This window comes from Prionailurus viverrinus, chromosome B4 (genome assembly GCF_022837055.1).
Source record: "Prionailurus viverrinus isolate Anna chromosome B4, UM_Priviv_1.0, whole genome shotgun sequence".
In the NCBI taxonomy this organism is placed as follows: Eukaryota; Metazoa; Chordata; class Mammalia; order Carnivora; family Felidae; genus Prionailurus; species Prionailurus viverrinus.
Genome location: NC_062567.1, coordinates 87,643,209 through 87,666,043, shown reverse-complemented (window position 1 = coordinate 87,666,043; position 22,835 = coordinate 87,643,209). Strand labels below are relative to the sequence as shown.

Genomic DNA, 22,835 nt, shown 5'->3' with positions numbered 1-22,835 from the left:
GCGGCGGGAGGCATGACGGGAAATTCCTGGGCACGGGCAGCCGAGTCCAAATATGAGCATGGGAGACGAGCGAGGGAGGACCGCGGAGCGCGCCCGCCGCGGACGGGGCCCGCTGCCCGGCCTCTCCCTCCTCCTCCGAATCCTCCTCCTTCACCGCCGCCGCGAGGCCGCCGGCCGCCGAGCGCGAGAGGGAGGTGGAATCTGTCTGCCAGGGCGCATCCCTCTCCAGGGTTGAGGCCCAAGAGCGGAGCCGAGCACCCCACCCAGGTCCCACCTGAGACCCCTGAAGGGGCAGAAAAGAGAGAAACCACCACGAGGAGACCGCACAGCGAGCCAGGGACCCGCCGGAGGACGTTTAAGGGGTTTGAGGAGACTGTTGCGTTGCCCCTAATCAGTTGAGAGCTTTGGGTAACGAGGGGATGAAAAGATCTGGCAAATACTTCTCTAAGTGTGGGAGGGTGAGGCTGGAGCGGCACTGTGCATTCAGGTGAGCCATCCAGCACGCAACAAACAGGCGTTGTAATTCTTAAAACCACCCACCCGCATTCCAGGTGAGCGGTCCCTGGACACCAGGTGTGTGTGTTCCGCGGGGTGGGGGTGGGAGGGGGGGTGGAGGTTCTTAGACAAAATTACAAAGCGACTCTTCCCAAACTAGTATTTGAATACTATATATGGACTTTAGGCAAGCTACTGTGACATCAGTTTTCCTAATAGCTAAATGCTGATGTTGAGACCAGTCGGCCTTTCCTCCACCAACCTCTCTCCAGCCCTTACACTGGTTCTGTATTTGCTGTAGCTCCTCTAAAAGGCAGTGTTGAAATTTATTCCAAAGGTGCTACTTCTGATGACCGAAATGTCAGTCCCAGATGTTTAATTACAGGCCCAAGCCAGTAAGTAGTTCCCTGACTTTTCTTTGGCACTGATAACTCCTTCAGTAATCAAGTCCAAATGACCCTTAGCTTTTTAAGACAACATAATTATGTCTTGATTACTATAATAATTTATTATTTTTTTTATTCACACTAACGGGACAGGCCCTGGAGATGCAGGATGTTACATGATTACTTATGCGCATTTTAAGATGCTACAGAAATGATTTATTGATGCAGAATTCTTACGGGGTAAATGTCAGATTTAGAGTGGATTATTCTAATATGAACTGAAGGATGGTAATTTGTACATCACACTGCTTGTTTTAAAATGCTTTGTTTGCAAATCAGAAACTTCGAAACAAATTTAATTCCGGCAAAGAATTAAGGCCCACATGTCAAAAGCCAGTCCATTTGCAAGGGGCTCCCCTTAAATCATCTGATACTGACAAGCACAACCTCCCATGAATTACTCCTGGCAAATGGGCGGATTTCAGCCTTCATGTACTAGCAGTGATAATGGGACTAAGGGCAGATGACCTAAGTAAGCTAGGGGTAAATAAACTGCAAGACAGTAAATGCGGGATTTAAAAGACACATGGTATTATCATTCAGTTTAGCTCCCCGGAAGCTGGGCAGTGGGAAGAGGATATTCAGGAAGACTGTCGAGTATTCCCTCCCTTTCCTCTTCTTTGTATCTTTAACTGTGTATTACATAAGCATCTGTTTCTCTTACTTCCCTTACAACACCTAACATAGTTCTTTGTCCAGAGTCTAAGGAGTTGTTTAAAAAGAAAAGGAAATGAGCACAGTAATTTGTGGACTGACTTACTTACAGGAGCGCTGAGCTGAGTGTAAGGAAAAAGTTGCTTAAAAGGACTGTAATAATTAAGCCAAATGTAAAATAGTTTAGTTGGCCTTATATACAAACACCTAAACTCGTAAAGAATGCATTGTCATACAACCTAGTTCATATTAGTGTGAGTGGAGAGTGAAGTAATTGTGTCGATTCTGCCGACTTGACAGAAAAGCAGCAGCTGTTGTAAAGGCTTCGAGAAGTCTGTTGAAGAGAGGAGAAAGAGCTAAGGTTACTTGAATGCATGACAAGTGCCGGGAGCTCTGCTGGTGTTTTACACATGGTACTTTATGTAATCCCTACAAACATCTCTGAGCTTATTGTTTTTCATCCCTATTTTACAGCTAAGGAGACTGAGGCATAGATGATAAATTACGCTACTAGGAAGGGGTGAAGTAGTCTGGGGGGATCAAGCCTCATTCCAAAGTCATATCTAGTCTTTTGACTGTACTGATCTGTCCTATTCTCCCTACATTTAAAAGAAAAAAAAAAAGGCACTCAAAAACTATATTCATCGGGCTCTTGTGGTTTGAAGTAACGTGTGCCCTCAAGTTGCCTCAAGTCACAGGGGTAAAGGATACATGTGGAAATAAGACCTGAGGCTTAACCGGCTTGTCAGGTCATCCTTTGTGGGCCTGGGACGTGGGGGCCTGTGCCTTTGATAGGCGTCAGGAACCAGAAAAGTACTACCACATTCTGACCACATTCCTATGAGCTTTGTACCTGGACGACTAAGACTTAAATCACGTATTTCACCACGTTTTCTCTAATGTCTTTTTTATTATGATCTTAATACCAACCGCGGCAACATACTACCTTAAGCATTGTTTGCTTTTCAGACAAAGGACCCACAAGAAGAGGTGACTGCTTCCCCTGCTCCCATCCCTCCCCCTGCCCAGCGATGTGCTGGTAAATAAATGTTGAACAACCAGATCTGGAGGCGGGAGATCTCAGCTGTAACAAAACCCAGTTTATGTGGTGCCAGTGTTCCCACCGACCCACGGCAGAGCTGGGAAGAGATGCGCGCACCAGCTCTCGGGCCTGTAAGGGCCAGCCCCGGCACACCTCTGCGTCAGCTCTTTGTCAGATGCCTTCAGAATGCGGCCATAATTCAAGGTGCACAAACAACCGCAGCTCTTTCCATCCTGTTCCCACTTGCTGCCAGTTCTCTGTCTACTATCAAATGTCCCCGAGGAGACACTCTGTCACCATTGTCCTTTTAGGGGAAAGCTCTCCTTGGAGGCTATCTCGAAGCCACTGAGCAGCCCATAGGCTGGCTACCTCTGAGCCAGGTGTCCTCTCCTACTCCATCTGTGGCTAGGATGGACGGCTCACATGCTAGACAACGTGGTCACCCATGCTGAAGAAACAGACTGCGTTGCTACCTGCTTAGGGGGTTGTGGTCGGGGCGGCCTCTTTCGAAAGGAGGCTGTAAGCACGACAGGCTTTCAAGCGGTGGTCTCTCTGACGTACTGTTCTCAGGTCTTCAGTGAGATCCTCTCGGCCGCTACACAGAGCTTTGGGACACCTTCTCCGCCACGTACCCCAAGGAACACCTTGGGTAGGTGCCAACAACTGGAAACAGGAGAATGGACAGGTTAGGACTGGATAGGATTCAAAAGCCCCTCATTTAGGGGGAGAAACCCTATTAAGTTCAGTGAACATTTATCAAGTGCCGTTGTTTCAAACCAATAGTGATGATTGGAGAGTAAGGAAATCATCTCATAGGAGGATGTCATAGACGATCCAGGAGAAGGGTTTCCAGACTACACTCAATCCAAACTCCACAGATTCTGCTTTCCTAATCTGGGAAGTAGAACGGCGTGACTCAGCTCTGCCGAGAACACTTCTATATCGGTAGAAGCGTGCCCCTTGCCTCAATGTGCTGGGGTGGGAGTGGGGTCGAGGAGAACTATTCTCAACAATGTGAGGGACACAGAGTCAATGCTGACTGGCTCACGGAGACACTTGAAATCTTCTTTTACACAGTGGAAGCCATCCCTTTTGTTAATTCTGGAGATAGTTGATGTATTCCCATGATGGATGCGCTACCTGATTCTCCCAGCTTTGGATATGTGGCTGCGCTACAACAAACAATAACTATTTTGACAAGATTTTCAATATTGTAGACCATTAAATAATCCTCTCTAGACCAGCAAAGCTGCTTGACTGTTAGCAAGATCGTATCACATAAAGTGATATATGCTACATCAACCATATACACATACAGAAGAAAAGAGAGCGAAGGGGAAGGGGCCAGAATGAACAGTTGAAACTGCACAGGAAAATTCTGATGGGAGACTTGATTCTACTTTCATTCAGTCTCTTAGTGCTTCTTCTGTCGAGAGCATCTAGCCCCACTGTGTGTGCATCCAGTGTTTACAGGTATTTTTCGAACCACGCACAACTTGCCCCTAACTGCAAACTACCTCCTTCATATGTTCAGCCAAAGCAGTTGCAATCTGATCCAGTAGTAGAGGAAATCCGGCTGTGCTGGGCTTTCTGGGAAATGGCATGTTGCTCTCCAAAATGGTCTCCTTACAGGATTTTCTGCAGTAGTTTAACCTCTGCCTAAATTTCACTCTGCGGGCTGCCATTAGAACTTAATCTCATAATCAGATACAGCTCCACTCAGTAGTCAGGGACTTGAGCTTCGGGATCAGATAGATCTAAATTCATGCATGGCCTCCACCATTAAAGCCCATGGGGCAGTAGGCAAGCTACTTAACTTTGCCTAAGCTTTGACATTCTTTTTTCTTTCTGTAGAATGAAAAAATAAAGATACCACCATGCATGACACTTAGCACAATCCCATGCTACCTATGTACCTATGTCCTTAATAAATATCAATATAATACTAATATTATTAACCTTTATCATCACCTACAACTTTCAATCACCAGAGTCACTCTTTGCCTTTAAGCTTTATCTGACATGATTTCCTGTGTCTGAAATGACTCATAGTTTCTCTGCACAGCCTAGAGTCCTACATTTGTATTCATAATCACCTCTTAAGGAAGTCAGTTCAGATTTAATAATACATTCAATGTGTGTTTTCTTCCAATACTTTTTATATTTACATCCACGTTTGCTAATAGTAAATATGTTATCAAATATGTTTTTCAGTCTTTACTTCCTCAAAGTAATCATATTAGAAGGCTGCACACGCTGATGAATGATTATTCAAACTGTTTTGTGAAAACCACTTTTAGATTTGCATCAGAATACATGATGAAATTTTTAAAATATCTCCAACACAGGAAAATCATCTTCACATTCATTTATTCAAATATTTACTTATGCTTACTGTGAGCTGGGTAGAAAATAAGATAAGCTGGCAAAGTATTCAGTATGTTTTTTTAATGTTCAAAAAAAAATTTTTTTTTGGTTTAGTTTTGAGAGACGGAGGGAGCGAGAGAATGAGCGGGGGAGGGGCAGAGAGAGAGACCCATACAGAATCAGAAGCAGGCTCCAGGGTCTGAGCTGTCAGCACAGAGCCTGACTCAGGGCTTGAGCTCATGGACCAAGAGATCATGACCTGAGCCGAAGTCAGACAGACGCTCAATCGACTGAACCACCCAGGCACCCCTAAAATATTTAGTATGTTAAAGTGGTAACTGCAAATAAGAGAAATAAGGCAGGGAAGGTTGCTAAAAGTGTTGGGGAAGTAACATTGAAGACGTACAAGAAAGAAGTAAGTCATGCTGGTGTGTGAGAGAGGAGGCACAGCAAGCAAAAAGTCCACACCCAAAGCACCCTGCCCTGTAGGAGGACCATCCAGGAGGCTGGCATGGGGAGAAGAGGGTGAAAGGGGACTGTGGTGAGAGCATCAAAGGTTGTGGCCCCAGAGGCAATCAGGTAAGGTCTTATGGACCATTTATAAGGACTTTGGCTTCTTCCTGGTGAGATGGGAAGCTCTGATAGGCTTTACACACCGGAGTGACATAGTCTGATTTACATTTTAACAGAGAACTTTGGCTCTTCTGTCAAGGCGTGCAGAGACAAAAGGGGAGACCAGGTGAGAGATAATGGTGATTTGGGTAGGGAAGCAGTGGACGTAGCAAAAAGGGATCAAACTGAAGATATATTTGAAATGTGGGGCCCACAAGATTTGCTAATATACCAAATGTAAGGTTTGAAAGAAAGAAAAGAATGTCTCTAAACTTTTTTTTCTGTTTTTCCCCCCTGAGCATTACAGAATTGACATTTCATAAGATACATGTTAAGTGTGAAATGGCTTTTAGACACACAAGATAATGTTCATCTGGGTGATTAAATATGAAAGTTATATGTATAGAGGGTGGCTGGGCTGCAGATATAGAAATGATATTCAAGCCATGAGAAGTCCATAGATTTTCTTTTTAAACTGTTGGTGACTATGTAAATTGGTGCGGCCATTTGTAGAAAACAGTATGGAGAGTCCTCAAAAAATTAAAAATAGAGCTACCCTACGACCCAGGAATTGCTCTACTGGGTATTTACTCAAAAAGCACAGAAACATTAATTCAAAGGGTTACGTGCACTCTTATGTTTATTATACAATAATATACATTATACATTATACATTATACAATAGCTATAAAAGCAGCCCAAATGTCCATTGATTGATAAACAGGAAAAGAAGTGGCATATTTCAGCCATAAAAAAAAAAAAAAGAATAAAATCTTGCCATTTGCAACAACACGGATAGAGCTAGAGAGTATAATGCTGAGTAAAATAAGTCAGAGAAAGACAAATACCATATGATTTCACTGGAATTTAAGAATCAAATGAGCAAGGGGGGGAGACAAATCATAGACTCTTAACTACAGATGGTTATCAGAGTGGGGGGCGGTGGGAGTGGGATGGGGGAAAATGAGCTGGAGATAAAGAGTGCACTTATAATGATGAAAAAAATAAATAAAATTATTTTTTTTTAAAAGGTGAGGCTAAAGAGATAGGAAAAGTATGGAGGACTGGGAGGCAAATGAAGTTTTATTTTTATTTTTTTGAGAACACATTTGTGGAAAAAGACAAAATTTAGAACCAAGCAGGATCGATGAATAACCAAATTAAGTTATTCCCTTTTTATGCTTTTAAGTGAGTAAACATAAAATATTAATGATTTTGTGACTTATAAATGAGCTCTGAAACACCCTGATAATCTCTAAATATTTGAGGAATAGTAGCAATGGAACACAGGTATATTCCACCATTGTGACCACATTAAAAAGCCATCCCTATAGGTCAAATGGCCAAACATCCAATCGTTGTGATATGTAACTGACAGCTAAATGACAAGGTCCACCAGACAGAAGGGAATGAGAACATCTCTTCAGGGTTGGGAGAGAAACCTCTCTGAGGGTTAAATATATACAAAGCTTATGGGGCACCTGGGTGGCTCAGTCGGTTAAGCATCCAACTTCAGGTAATGATCTCTCGGTTCCTGGGTTCGAGCCCCACGTTGGGCTCTGTGCTGCTGACAGCTCAGAGCCTGGAGCCTCCTTTGGATTCTGTGTCTCCCTCTCTATCTGCTCCTCCCCCACTTGTGCTCTTTCTCTCTCTCAAAAATAAACATTAAAAAAATTTTTTAAAATATTGTTTAATATATTGTATCAAAGTTGATTTTATATTTTTCAACACTGGTGGTCCATAAAAGTAGACAGAGAAATCAACTTCAGTTGGCAGATTGCTATTCAAACTCTGGCTATGCCATGTAATTGTTTTACAATTCACATCTCTGGGATTTAGTGACCTTGTCTTTGAAATGAAAGTAATAATGCCTGACCGGCTGCCTATCCTGCAAGATGTTGGCAGGAGTTGAATGATATGAGGCGGCTTTCAACCTACTGATGTCTAAAGGAAAAGTCATCATTGAGGCAAGGTGCATGTTTCTAAACTCACCCACTTTTGTTTCTTTGTATAAGCCACAGTTCTTCACATAGCTCAAAGATACCTCTTTGAGATTCTGTTAAAAGAGAAAGGTTCACCAAGGAAATGCATAACAGACACACACAAAATCTAGTATAAAATTGCACAGTGAAAATCGCTTTGGAAAGCAACGGAAGCATCATACTTTCTTGTGTGGAAGAGAAACATAATGAGAACCGCAGTTTTAAAAAATATAGTGTGTAGCAGGCTATGAGGGGAAATCAGAAGAGTAGCGCTGGGAAGGCCACCCAGGCAGGTGCAGATACCCAGATTGGAGGTAGAGTCCCTAGTCTAAGATATTAGCAGTAAGACTAGAGATAAACAAGGTGTTATGGTAGGAAAAGAGTTGCCAGAAAAAAATGCAGGATACCCAGATAAGTCTGAATTCTAAATGAACACCAGATAATTTTTAGTATATCCTAAGTATTTCACGGAGCATTATTTATAGTTTATCTGAAACTCCGTTTAATTGGGAAGCCTATATTTTTCATCCTCATATTTTTCCGAGGCAGATTCTGAAATAAAACGTGTGCAATGTGACCACTGTGAAAGGGAGAGAAAGTCATCAAGAGCTAGTCCAGCTCTTTCGTGGCTCCTGAAGAGATCCATAAAGATGTCAAATAGTTCTTTACAGACCTATTGATTTACCAGCCAGGGCATGAACTTTACTAATATTGTGGCTTTATTCTATTCTCGATATTTGGGTTTTATACCATCCAGTACAATCTATATGAACGTGTGTGTGCACGCCTGCTTAACGTGTGGGTTAATCAGCAAAGAAACCACCAGCTCACAGCTGCCTGGAGAGAATTACTGAATAAGAAACATGAATCGGAGGACCCGCAGTCAGTTTCTCTATCATCCTCCACCTACATGTATGCATACACATGTACACACATATGCTCAGACAAGGACGTCCCTTTCAGTGGAGGAATAGGGGGAGTTGAAAGATTCAGAGAAGGAAGGCTTTTTGAGGTGGTAATACAGAACTGAAAGCAAGGCAGGCAGGAGCATTCGGGAGGGTGACTTTCTCTGTCTAAAAGGTCCCAACCCTTGAGATCTTATCCCCTGGGAGATGCAAGTGAAAACCCAAAATAGTGCTGCAGAGCTTTAACCTGTATCTCTCCTACATAATGATGCTGTCTGAAATCTCCTTCACCAGGTGCTAGTGTCTCACCCATGGAGGCTGAAAGGTCGAAACGACAAGGAGAAAGCAGCCTGGTTTCAACCCACTCCTTTTGTAAACAGAGGGGCAGACGAGGATTCGGAACTGATGATCACGCGTACCCAAGAACAGCCCATGGTAAAACCAGAAGGCCCACAGTGCATACGGCTGGGGAGCATTCTGGAGAAGACAGGTGGAGGAAATACTAAGGTCAGCCTTGATGATCGACCTGTGGCTTAGCGAAGGCTGCCTCGGAGCAGAAGTGAGTATTGCGAACTTTGGGATAATAGAGCTGTGGAGCGAGATTTGAATTCTACTACTGAATTCTCAACAGTAATAGAATATTGAAAAGGAAAGTCTTCTTTTGCGACTTCCCATAGTGTAATAAGTGCTTCATAAATAAATACTGTTGACTGACCCTTCAGATGGGGTTAGGTGGATAGGGGATTGTTGAAGGGGGAAGGAGAGAGGTGGTTAAGGGAGGTTTATGCATGTCTAACTCTCATGGGAAAAACCAATGGAAACTATCAAACAGAACTATCATCAACTTAGCTTTCCACAGTGGCATAAAAGGAAAAAAAAAGGGAAAAAGAAGTTCTTTCTAAATACCATTATATTCTGGTCCCAGTGGTAACAGATAATTGTAACTAGAACTACAAGTAAAATTGGCTTGATTAACAAAAATAAGTAATTCTTTGGCATCTAAAGCTCTGAAAACTCAAGATACTTAGTGAAAAGAAACCCCAAAAGACATTTACTATAGTGTTCGAAGTAAAAGCAAAGCATTAAAACAATAAAAACATGTTCCAAATGAATCAAATGATGCTCAGCTAATTTCATGTTACTTCACATCAATAAAGAAAAGTACAACAAGAAATCTACACCTGCAGTGAGCCTATGTTATAAATATGAATGAAATAGCTCTGAACTATTTCCAACTTTGCCTCTCAAATTCCTTCGGTCTGACGGTAGAACATATTATTTCCTGTTCCCATACTCCGTGGGAAGTGGCACACCCACTTCAATCTTCGTCATTTGTTTCCTGTATCAGCATTCATGGGAAGAATTGTTTTGGTGCTGCCTACCCTAGGTTGCTCACTCAGGTCCAGAAGCCATCTGGCAATGATTCTCAAACTTTTGTGAGAATTACCTGGAGAGCCTGTCACTATCCTGGGATCTTTCCCAGATACAGTGATTCAGCAGGTTTGGTGAAGAATACAGGAATCTGCATTTTTAATAGTACCCTAGATGATTCTAAGACAGGTGGTCCACATGTTCTTTGAGAAATTCTGGTTTAACCGGAGTAATTTTCATTTCTACCTTCCAACCGAGGAGGGTAAGTTTCAACCTCTCCTTTCTATAATGCCCATAACAGAGGTAGACAGGATTATAGGAAAATACATGAGGGCACATACAACACAGCTTTCATGACCTTTACAAAACATATATGCCCATTCATAATCCAAATAATCAGGAAATTCAAAGAATTTTCATTTTACCCCGTACTGAGGTTCATTATGAAATGAGACACTGTGGGGCGCCTGGGTGGCTCAGTGGGTTAAGCGTCTGACTTCAGCTCACGGCACCATCTCATGGTTTGTGAGTTCGAGCCCCACGGCGGGCTCTGTGCTGACAGCCCAGAGACTGGAGCCTGCTTCAGATTCTGTGTCTCCCTCTCTCTCTGCCCCTCCCCTGCTCGTGCTCTGTCTCTGTTTCTCAAAAATAAACGCTAAAAAAAATAAAGTCTGAGACCCTTGTATTAAGAAAAAAAAAAGGAGGCACTGAAAGATTCTGAGCTGCTTCCTGAGCCATCAATGATTAAATTAAGCTCCCCAGAGTTGTAGTGCTGTGAATATTTTATTGTATTCTTTGAAAAGTGGTTATTTTTAAATCAGAATATAACTCTTAGGTAACTAAGATAACTAAATTCATCAAGACATATCTTTAAAAATTACTCCAGGTAAGTAGGAATTTTCTGTACCCATCTCTCTATTACTAGAATATGATATACCAAATTATAAGTACATATTTTTTCTGAACATAATGAAAATAGCATACTTCTCTAAACATTTCAGCTACATGAGGCAATATTTATTCTACCGATCTCCAAATATGATAAGGTTGTCTTATAACTAAATAGTATTTGAAGTACATTCAGCTGCCCTTGAGGAAAACCAGGAAAAGCAATTTTGATTTTTCCATGTTATTAAAGCATAGTGGAAAATGAAAATGGTAATTTTGTATATAATTAGACTGAGGTTTTTTTTTGTTACTTTTTATTTAAAAAAAATTTGGGGGGCACCTGGGTGGCTCAGTCGGTTAAGCGTCCGACTTCGGCTCAGGTCATGATCTCGCGGTCTGGGAGTTCGAGCCCCGCGTCGGGCTCTGTGCTGACAGCTCAGAGCTTGAAGCCTGCTTTGGATTCCATGTCTACCTTTCTCTCTCTCTGCCCTTCCCCTGCTCATGCTCTCTCTCTCTCTGTCAAAAATAAATAAACATTAAAGAATAAAAATTAAAAAAAAAATAAAAATAAAAAATAAATTTTTGGGGGGGGGGGCGCCTGGGTGGCTCAGTCGGTTAAGCGGCCGACTTGGGCTCAGGTCATGATCTCGCAGTCCATGAGTTCGAGCCCCGCATCTGGCTCTGTGCTGACAGCTCAGAGCCTGGAGCCTGTTTCAGATTCTGTGTCTCCCTCTTTCTCTGACCCTCCCCTGTTCATGCTCTCTCTCTGTCTCAAAAGTAAATACATGTTAAAAAATAATAATAATAATAAAAATAAAAAATAAAAAAAATTTTTTTAACATGTATTCATTTTTGAGAGTGAGAGAGACAGAGCATGAGTGGGGGAGGGGCAGAGAGAGAGGGAGACACAGAATCCCAAGCAGGCTCCAGGCTCTGAGCTGTCATCACAGGGCCCGACGCAGGGCTCAAACCCACGGACCGTGAGATCATGGCCTGAAGTCAGAGGCTGAAGTCAGAGGCTTAACCTACTGAGCCAGCCAGGCGCCCCTAGACTGAGTTTTATTGAGATATGACATACAATACTTTTTGAAACTGAGGTTTTATTTAAATGTGAAACCATGTAAAATTTACAATGACGAATAACAGAAGGGGTGGACACACAACACTCGTGGCTAGCTCTTCCAATGTGAGAAGACGATTCAGCCCACAATACTGCCCACAGAAACAATGTCTCCTGCTCACTGTCTGCTTTTCACTCTTCTCTGTTGCTCCTGGTACCTTCCAGGGAGGTACACCATACAACAGAGCCTCATTATTACCGGACGTGTATTGCATAAAATTAATTTCTAAGACTTCTAGAGTTAAAAGATTAGACCAGCCTTTATGTCTGGAGTCACAGTAAGGAACATTCTAATAACACAGGACTGATTGTGGACAATCATTTTCAAGATTTACTGGCTTCCATTGGTGAAACACAACATCCCAGTCAGGCGCTGACACCACTCTAATGACCGACACTACCCTAGTTCCAGTGATAATTCTTGAACACTATATCATAGCTGAGATCTGAACCTCAATGTTATTCATATTGAGAAAAATAAATTCACACTTAGACTTTCTACCTTTTTGAAGCAGAAACACTTGAGTATAAAAAGGAAGAATTTGGGGACAAAATAGTTAGAAAAAAATAACAATAAAATGCATTTCAGAGAGATGAGAAGACTAAAAAGGTATACCATTTCAAAGTAAAATAAAATGGGAGAATACATTAGTTTCAAAAGAACAAAAACAGTTAATAGTGAAGAACAACAAAAGCTTGTTTCAGAAATGGAAGGAACCACTGAGTGGTTCAGTTAAGTGACCGACTTTGGCTCGGGTCATGGTCTCGAGGTTCGTGAGTTTCAGCCCCACATTGGGCTCTCTGCTGTCAGCATGGAACCTGCTTTGGATCCTCTGTCTCCCTCTCCCTGTCCCTTTCCTGCTCTCTCCCTCACGCAAAAATAAGCATTTTAAAACATATATATTTTTAATAAATAAAAAAAAAAGAGTCATTTAGAAATGAAGGAAGAGGGGTACCTGGGTGGCTCAGTCGGTTAAGCGTCCAACTTCAGCTCAGGTCATGACCTCACAGCTTGTGAGTTCGAGCCCCGCGTCGGGCTCTGTGATGACAGCTCGGAGCCTGGAGCCTGCTTCGGATTCTGTCTCCCTCTCTCTCTCTGCCCCTCCTCCACCTGCACTCTGTCTCTGTCTCTGTCTCTCAAAAATAAATAAACATTAAAAAAAAAATGAAGGAAGAAGTCAAAACAGGTTTCCAAACTGCACCCAATAGGGACACACTAGAGAACTTACAATTAATGTTTATTTTAGGGTTTTGGTACATAATTTTTATCAGATTTAGGAAGTTCCCTTCTGGTTTGTTAAAAGTTACTTTTTTACAAAAAGATATATGGATGTAGAATTTTATTAGATGGTTTACTGCATCTATATGAGACGATCATATTTATTTCATGTATTCTGTTAATGTGACAAATTATATGGATTTTTCTAATGTCAGACCAGCCCCGCATTCCTCCTGGATAGATCCAACTTGGTCATGGTGTATACTTACTTGTGTGTTGCAGAATTTGGTTTGCTGGCCATTTTGGTTTGGGGGTTTTTGCATCTTTGTTCAGTGAAATCGGCCTAGAAATTTTCCCTTTCTGTTTTCTGCATCAAGGCTATGCTCATCATGAGTATCCCCCTCCCGCACCCCCGACCTTTTTCTATTTGCTGGAATAGAGAATATGTAATTTAAAAAGGGAAGCACTGAAGAGATGATAAATTTTGAAAGGTCTCTCTTACGCATGATCACTGTTTGAGTGACTACGTTGAAGAAGAGCAAAGGGACATTAAAAATAAATCACATTTTCAAGTAGTTGCTCTCATAGACCTTGATTTAGAATCCCAACAGGGATATTACATGATGGGCCTTTGACATTGTTTCGTTTCATTCTCTCCATTACACAATTATCATTGTTGTAACAATGAGGAAACTGAGTCTTACGACCACTTAAATAACTTGCTTAGGGTCATACAACTGAAGGGTCAAAGCTGAAATTGGAGCATGGGTCTCACTCCAGAGCCTGTGCTCTTGAGCACCCCTCCTTTTTTCTTTTCTTTTTGATCCCTCAATGCAGGGATCCAGTGTTTTGGAAGACTTTTCACACACCTGCTGACAGTAATAACCCACAGGTCTGCAGCCAAAATAAACACAGCTCTTTTCCAAAGTGCTGAAATTACAGAAAGTCTAAAATGCCTGAGCTTTGTTGCCAAAGGTTGGTAACGATTCAAAATATGCTAATAGGGGAGATCAAATTAAGAAAATAGACTATAAGCAATTATGGGAATCCTAATTAAGGTAAACATTTTAAATATATGCAATAAATGTTCATGGAGAAGTTTTGTAAAATACGTATGTAATCGAACACATTGGGCTTCACTGCTAAATTTTGGAGTATCTCCCTCCAATTGCATATATTTAGTATATGCCTTTCACGCTAGACACAGTTTTTCATTTCTAACAATTCTGATATAGAAACTCATTTTAGAAGCAAAGGTGTCTAAAAAAAAAATTACTGACAAAGTTACAAAAGAAAAGATTGCTATCTGCATGGAAGTCCAGTTTCGGCCAGAGGACCGATGTTTGCTTACCTGGGGGAACTACCAATTGTGAACATGACATTTTCTCTCTGCTTGAAGTTTTTTGGATCATGGTGGTGGTAGGAATTAGAACCATGCTCTGAATGGGGACTAACCGGTTTCTTTGCTGTCCCTTTCCAGAGACAAGTCTACTTCTCATTTATTCTGACTCCGCCTACCTTTATGCCAGGGTCTTCTATCAGATTTCATATCTTGGGTGTTATTTTTATTTTCTTTCTCAGTGCCAGAGAAAATGATGCCTCTTCCAAATAATAGTATCTTAGATGAAATATAGTATATTTGAAATAACGTACATCAATTTAAGCAGCCTACAGACAATATTTTCCATACCGTATGTATTCTCCAAAGACATTATTTTAGTGATTACCCAGGATTCCATATTATAATCCATAATCCATTGTTCTCATTTTTGTAGAATTCAATTGCTTCTCATTTTTCACAGTATAAGGCTGTGATGAATATCATTTCATGTATCTTCATGTCATTTCTGATCATTTCTTCAGACCAAACTCCTAAATTAAAGCATAAGGTCTAAGGTATGAAGATTAAGACATTTTTTAATGTATTGCCAAATTGACCTATAAAAATCCTCATCACTTTACATAACTACCAGCATTTATATAAGGGGCCTATTTCCCCTAAACTTAAATAATATCTGTCAAATTTCTTATGTAATAAAAAACTTTCTCAATTGTTCATTAATTCGTATTTATTTCTGTGGCTGGATGTTTCACATTAGTTGCTCATTTACAGCTCCTCATTTGTGGATCATCTCCAAATGTCATTTGGCTATTTTTCTATCAGGATGTTAGTCTTTTATGTTAGAATGATTTTTATTTGTAGAATGCTATTGCACTGTTGGTGGGAATGCAAACTGGTGCAGCCACTCTGGAAAACAGTGTGGAGGTTCCTCAAAAAATTAAAAATAGACCTACCCTATGACCTGCAATAGCACTGCTAGGAATTTACCCAAGGGATACAGGAGTACTGATGCACAGGGGCACTTGTACCCCAATGTTTATAGCAGCACTTTCAACAATAGCCAAATTATGGAAAGAGCCTAAATGTCCATCAACTGATGAATGGATAAAGAAATTGTGGTTTATAGACACAATGGAGTACTACGTGGCAATGAGAAAGAATGAAATATGGCCCTTTGTAGCAACGTGGATGGAACTGGAGAGTGTGATGCTAAGTGAAATAAGCCATACAGAGAAAGACAGATACCATGTTTTCACTCTTATGTGGATCCTGAGAAACTTAACAGAAGTCTATGGGGGAGGGGAAGAAAAAAAAAAAAAAGAGGTTAGAGAGGGAGAGAGCCAAAGTATAAGAGACTCTTAAAAACTGAGAATAGGGGCGCCTGGGTGGCGTAGTCGGTTAAGCGTCCGACTTCAGCCAGGTCACGATCTCGCCGTCCGTGAGTTCGAGCCCCGCGTCAGGCTCTGGGCTGATGGCTCAGAGCCTGGAGCCTGTTTCCGATTCTGTGTCTCCCTCTCTCTGCCCCTCCCCCATTCATGCTCTGTCTCTCTCTGTCCCCAAAATAAATAAACGTTGAAAAAAAAAATTTTTTTAAAAACTGAGAATAAACTGAGGGCTGATGGGGGGTGGGAGGGAGGGGAGGGTGGGTGATGGGTATTGAGGAGGGCACCTGTTGGGATGAGCACTGGGTGTGGTATGGAAACCAATTTGACAATACATTTCATATTTTAAAAAAACACTTAAAAAAAAGAATTGTTACTGCAAATCATATATGCTGCTGTGTCTTCCCATTTGCTTGTTTTTAAATTTCTTAGAATTTTTAGATGTACTGATCATTTTTGTTTCAATATAACCATATGTAGCATTTTTCTTTCCGATTTCTTTCTTTGTTTCTGTGCTAAACCCTACATCAAATGTTTTCCTCTAAATTTTCTTTTATGACTATTGCTCAACTCTTCATTCCTCCTGGAAATTATCTAGGTATGTGTAAAGGACCAGAAACAAGTAAAAACTGCACAAGGCTCTTACTAATGTAAATTGATGATATGATCTAATGTGAAAATAGAACGAGGGTGAATTCAGATTCAGGAAAAAGTCTAATCTGCCCCCTCAATCCATTTTCTGCTACAATCTATTTTCTTCCCTAAACCAGATGACTCTGTTTGCATAATGATACTATTCATGTTCCCATTGTTTACAGCTAATTGCTTATAACAGTGCTCCCCAGAATTTTTTTTTTTTTTTTTTTTACTTCATGGCATAGAAAGAAAAGGAAAAGCATTGTACAGTGCACAGTTAAATGGGAGAGGCTACATAACAGCTGCCAGAGTTAAGGAGGCCTTGAGCTCCACCACTCGAAGGGCATGTTAGCACATCCGTAACCTGTGGCATAACACTTGAGAAGGTTTGTTACGGAAGGGCTCGGCTACTTAGGTTCCTCTGATAAGATTTCCTTCTCTGCTGATATGTTGCTAGGCTTCTGTAAAATAGATGCTGGTAGTGAAGTAGAGAAGCCCAACTATGACTGTCAAATAAAAAAGAAAGCCCTGGGGCGCCTGGGTGGCTCAGTCGGTTAAGCGTCCGACTTTAACTCAGGTCACGATCTCGCGGTCCGTGAGTTCGAGCCCTGCGTCGGGCTCTGGGCTGACGGCTCATAGCCTGGAGCCTGTTTCAGATTCTGTGTCTCCCTCTCTCTGACCCTCCCCCGTTCATGCTCTGTCTCTGTCTCAAAAATAAATAAATGTTAAAAAATAAAATAAAAATAAATAAAAAAGGAAGCCCTGAACAAAATAAGCATCAGGAAACTATCCTCCTGCCCTTTTGTTCTGGACTTTGCCATGGCAAGGAGAGGATACTATACGTGAAGAAGATAACACAATACTTTTTGTGTTATTGGGGCATATGAAACTTGCAGGACTCAAAGGCCCTGGCATTAGTTACATTAAGGTTCTTAGTCTCTTCATTTTATTGAAGGATCTACTTTTCCTGATTTTTAAAGTCACCTTAAAAAAACTTTTTAATGAAAAAAAAATAGTCACCTTTATCATACAATGCTTTTTAAAAAAATATATAATTTATTGTCAAATTGGCTAACAGTGTGTAAAGTGTGCTCTTGGTTGTCGGAATTCCCATGGTTCATCACTTACATACAACACCCAGTGCTCGTCCCAACAAGTGCCCCCCTCAATGCCCATCACCCATTTCCCCTCTCTCACTCCTCCATCGACCCTCAGTTTGTTCTCTGTAGTTAAGAGTCTCTTATGGTTAACCCCCTTCCCTCTCCGTTTGTAACTATTTTTTTCCCCCTTCCCTTCCCCCCATGGTCTTCTGTTAAGTTTCTCAAGTTCCACATATGAGTGAAAACATTATCATACACTGAATTCTTATATACCAAAGTGTCCTCATAACTCAAGTATTCATTGACCATGCAATCTGTTATTGATGTTGAGTCATAACATAAAATACTCTTTCTTAAAAGTAAGGGCCTCTTTTCATATCTTTCTCTGCTTTACAGTATCATCTATGTTAATGCCTGTGTTTGCCAGTGTCTTCCAGACTGTCATTCAAAAATACAATGCAAGTGCAATGAAAATTCATTACAAAGTGAGCTAGCAAATCTCACAAAATATGTCAGATCTCATGAAGTTGATAAAGATGATGGAGAACTGTTCAAATCATGAGCAGAGCTAAGAATGTGTCAGTGTAGCTTGCAATCAAAGGGCAGAAGCCAAGGCCAAAAGGGTAACGACACAAGAAGTGTATAAAGGGATGGTCTGATTAGAAAGAAACCCTTACAAAAATGAAGTCTAGGATATTTTTGAAAAACGATTCAATTAAGGAGGAGAAATCAAACATGAAATGAAGATTAGCATTTCATGTTTCAAATAATTTTGTCAAGAAAAATGCCAAAAGTTATTTCTAAAAGTTAAAATATTTAGAAGTTAACTTCATTCTATAGAAAATAAGTTTATTTTTATATTTTTAGCAAAATATTTCAAGTTAGTTTTAGTAAAACTAGTTCTTATAAAAATTTGATCCTTGATTTAAGTGGATTTAATGTAAGTGACCTTCTGGTACCAGTTATACTCGATAATTATCTGTTTCAAGGTATTAATTGTCTACTCCTATATTTGTGTTACAGTGTTAACACAGATTTAATTTGCTTTCATATCTGATAGGGCCAGTCTCTGCTTTTCAATCATATTTTAACTTTAAAAACTTACTCTTTTTTGTTTATCCTTTTAGCTGATATCATAGAAATTCATTTAAAAGCCCTAGAAATTAATTTAAATCTATTGGAATCTTTATTGGAATTCATTAAACCTCTTTACTAATTTAGTTAGAATTAGATAGTGTATTTGCTATTTTCAGCATTTCTATCAAGGAAGAATGATACATATCTCCATTTATTTGTTTTCCTTGATCTCTTTTAGGAAAGTTTTCCTCACATAGGTCTTATATATTTCTTGTTGAATTTATTCACAGGTGATATCAGTTTACCTATCTATTAAATCACCATCGAAAAAAGAATATCTCTATTGAACCAAGGCACCAATCACAAGAGTGAGATTACTTTTCTTTAAAGAACACAAGTGATTTTCAAGGACAGGGGCAATAAGGAAGGGATAAGGTAAGAACTTATTTCCAGCAATAGAATGGAACAAGACAGACTGAATAAACCTCTCATTATAAAATATCTTTTAGAGGCACCTGGGTGGCTCAGTTGGTTAAGTGTCTAACTTTGGCTAGGTCATGATCTCGCAGTTCTTGAGTTCCAACCCCACGATGGGCTCTATGCTGACTGCTCGGAGCCTGGAGCCTGGCTGGGATTCTGTGTCTCCCTGTCTCTCTCTGCCCCTCCCCTGCTCGCACTCTGCGGGTCTCTCTCAAAAATAAATAAACATTAAATAAATAAATTAAATTAAATTAAATTAAATTAAATAAATAAACATTAAAAAAAAAACATCTTTTATACTGGATTAAACATGAAAAACATCCCTTTAAGTCAATTACTGATCTGGCAATAGTGTAAGGGAAATTCTTCGAGGCCCATAGCAAAACAAAAGCAGAAAATCAAAGATTTGATCAAGTATGGGAGGCAGTTATGGCCCAAAGAATATCTGTTGATGTCTGGTCACCTAGTTTTTAACAGCAGGATATACATTCTTCGCAAGTTCACACAGAACATTCCTCAGGATAGACCAAATGCTAGGTCATAAAATAAGCTTTAAAAAGTTTAAAGGGACTGAAATCAAACAGAATATGTTACCCAATCACATGGAATGAGATTAGAATCAGTAACCGAAAGAAATACGAGGAATTCACAAATATGTGTAAGTGAAATAAGCTTCTAAATAACCAATGGGTCCGAAAAGAAACCAAAAGGAAATTAGAATACTTTGAGATGAATCAAAATGCACACCCAATATACCAAAACTTATGAGATGCAGCTAACACAGTACTTAAAATTGACAGCTGTAAATGCCCATGCTAAAAAAAAAAGAAAGAAAAGATTTCAAATCAATAACCAAAACTACACTGGAAAAAGAAGAGCAAAATAAACCCAAAGCAAGCAGAAGGAAAGAAATAAAAGACTAGGTGGAAAGACATGGAGAATAGAAAAATAATAGACAACATCAACAAAACCAAAAGTTGATTCTTTGAAAATATCAACACGTCAAACTTGTAGCTAGACTGACCAAGAAAAAAGGAGAAAAGACTCAAATGATTAAAATCAGTAAAGAGGGGGCATTACTACTAACATTACAGAAATAAAGATTATAAGGGAATGCTATGAACAACTCTATATACACCAAGAAATTGAATAGAAATGTAAAAATTCCTAGGACATAAGCCACTAAAACTAACCTAAGAAGAAAGAGAAATTTTTAATAGACCTATATTAAGTGAAAACATTGACTTAGTAATCAAAAAACTACCTATGAGGGCCAGGCCTAATGACATCAATGGTGAATTCTACCAAACATTTAAAATATGAAATCTTTCCACTTGCCATGACATGGATGGAGCTAGAGAGTATTATTCTAAGCATAATGCTAAGTGAAATAAGTTAGAGAAAGACAAATCCCATATGATTTCATTCATATGGGGAACTTAAGAAACAAAACAAATGAGCAAATGGGGGGACCAGGCATAAACCATTTCCTCATCAGAATTTCTCAAATGTCACAGTAAAAAAGAAAGAAAGTTATTTCAAGAATATGTAAGCGAAAAATCTTAATCAGGAAATGCAAATTAACCTCACAAAGGGCTCCTTTATACCCAGGATTGTCAACCTTGAATGTGCCATCAGGATCACCTGAAGGATTTGTGAAAACACAGATTACTAGGCCCCAACTCCAAAGTTTCCGATTCAACAAATCTAGGTGGGGCCCAATAATTTGCTTGGAATAACAAGTTCCCATTCAATGCTGCTAACTTGAGAAATACACCTTTTGAGCATTACTGACCTAGAGAAACTTGAATGTCTGCAGCAGGAAATATGTTCAAGCATGAATGTTCACAGCTACCTTAATTATAATAGTAAAAAACTGAAAACAATCTCAGAGATACTTGAATAAATTGTGGCATATTTCACAACAGAATACTACACAGCCACAACAATTAATGAGAGCTACGTGCATCTGTACAGATGAATCTCAATGACGATGTTGAACAAAAAGTCAGTGAAGTAAGTATGCATCTGATTCTATTCAGAGAGGTCAAAAGCAGTAACAAACAACATAGTATTTAGAGATTCATACATATGTGGCAAAATTATAATGAAAAATAAAGAATTATTAACACACAATTCAGAATAATGGTTATCTGGGTGTCAGAAAGGAAAGAGAAGCATCAGGCAAAGGCAGAGATGTGCTTCCAAGTTAATATTCTAGATCTTAAAATGATGCTATGCTTCAAAATATAAATAAAGTATAAACTTTCAATAGATTCTTACAGGTGTAAATTATTTCATAAGTAAAAAAGGAGGCAATGACCAGCAACGTCCCACGATGCTAAGAGTTCAAGAAAGATGAAGCTATAGAAACAACTCTTGAATTTGGCAAAAGGAAGTTTTTTGGTGCTCTGGAGGAGCAGTTTCAGAGGAATGATGAGGACTGAGAAGCCAAAATAGAGCAGACTACAAGAAACTACACCACAAGCAACTGCCGAAAACAGTAAGAGGAGTGCAAATCAAGTATTTCAGAAATGTACCTAGAAGGAATAACTTCTAGCTAGAAATAATCAGAAACGCTTCCTGGAGGAGACATTTGTATCACATTTTACAGGATGGGCAAGGTTTGGGTCTATGGAAACCGGAAATGAGGATGTCTCAAGCAAAACGAACGATATAACAGTACCAGTAAAAGTGGAATCAAGCGACAGTTACTGTGCCCAGGAAAGACAGCAGTGCAATTTAGCTGGAGCCTACTGGCAGTCAAAGTGGGATTTAGCTAGAAAGGAACAGGCCGGTCTAGACCTGCACTGTAACCATGGTCGACACTGGCTACACATGGCTACTGAGGATTTAAAATACGGCTACTAGAGCTGAAGAACTGAAGTTTTCATCTGAATTAACGTAAACTTAAAAAGGGATACCTGATTCAGTTATAGGAAAACGTTTTACGGAAGTTTGGAAGAACCTGCGTATGTGAATCTACTTTTTCCAACTGTAAAGGTTACAAAATCTAAATATAGATCAAGTGTCTTCAGTGAAAATGTAGTATCTGAATTGAGATGGGCTGTTAATAAGGTGACCAACTGTAAGTTTTAGCACTGTAAGTCCTACAACACAGGGTCATGCTAGCTGTAAGTGTAATATATATAGTAAAACCTCGGATTGTGACTAACTTGTTCTGCAAGTGTTCTGCAAGACGAGCAAACATTTCTAATAAATTTTAACTTGATAAGGGAGCAAGGTCTTGCAATACGAGTAGTCCATTACTCCGAATATCACATGATCACTACTGAGCCAGTGGTTCTTCTTTCTCTCTGTCTCTCTCACTGCAGGATTGTGGGTGATAGTCTCCGATGCTCAGATGCTTGGTCTCAGGCCACGGTGACCACCAATGAACTGATGGATCTGCATCTCGAGCAACAGCAAGATATTATGGAGGAGGTCTTGTCTGCAGAGGAGAAAAAGGCGGAGGAAACTCTCACCTCAAATGAGATCAGGGAGATGTGTAAAATGTGGGAAACAGTGCAATTCTGTAGAAAAGCACCACCTGAATAAGGCTGTAGTAATGAGAGCAATGAACGTTTAACGACAATGTAGTATCACATTTCCATGAAATCCTCAAAAGGAGGCAAAAGCAAGTGTCACTCAATAGGTTCCTTGTTAAAGCTGTACCAAAAGAAAAAGATTCCATTGAGCCAAAAGACAGCAGTGATT

The 22,835-nt window shown here is 40.0% G+C and overlaps 1 protein-coding gene and 1 long non-coding RNA gene across 4 annotated transcripts in view; one reads left to right on the top strand and one right to left on the bottom strand.

The window, feature by feature from the left end:
- The first annotated feature begins 42 nt into the window (after nucleotides 1-42).
- Nucleotides 43-22,830, top strand: LOC125170149 (uncharacterized). 2 transcript variants are annotated; one of them, XR_007153919.1, is made up of 5 exons: nucleotides 43-551; nucleotides 2,565-4,110; nucleotides 8,798-9,062; nucleotides 18,929-19,073; nucleotides 22,454-22,830. It is a non-coding gene; the product is annotated as an uncharacterized LOC125170149 (long non-coding RNA). The 2 variants fall into 2 exon arrangements; XR_007153920.1 differs by lacking the exon at nucleotides 18,929-19,073.
- The window catches only part of LEMD3 (LEM domain containing 3), a 78,180-nt gene continuing 69,170 nt past the window's right edge, over nucleotides 13,826-22,835 (bottom strand). Inside the window, exon 14 of one of the 2 annotated variants that reach the window (XR_007153918.1) lies at nucleotides 13,826-14,992. The gene's annotated coding sequence lies outside the window, so the exon portion shown is untranslated. The remainder of the gene's footprint in view (nucleotides 14,993-22,835) is intronic. The other variant, XR_007153917.1, reaches the window with a different exon arrangement.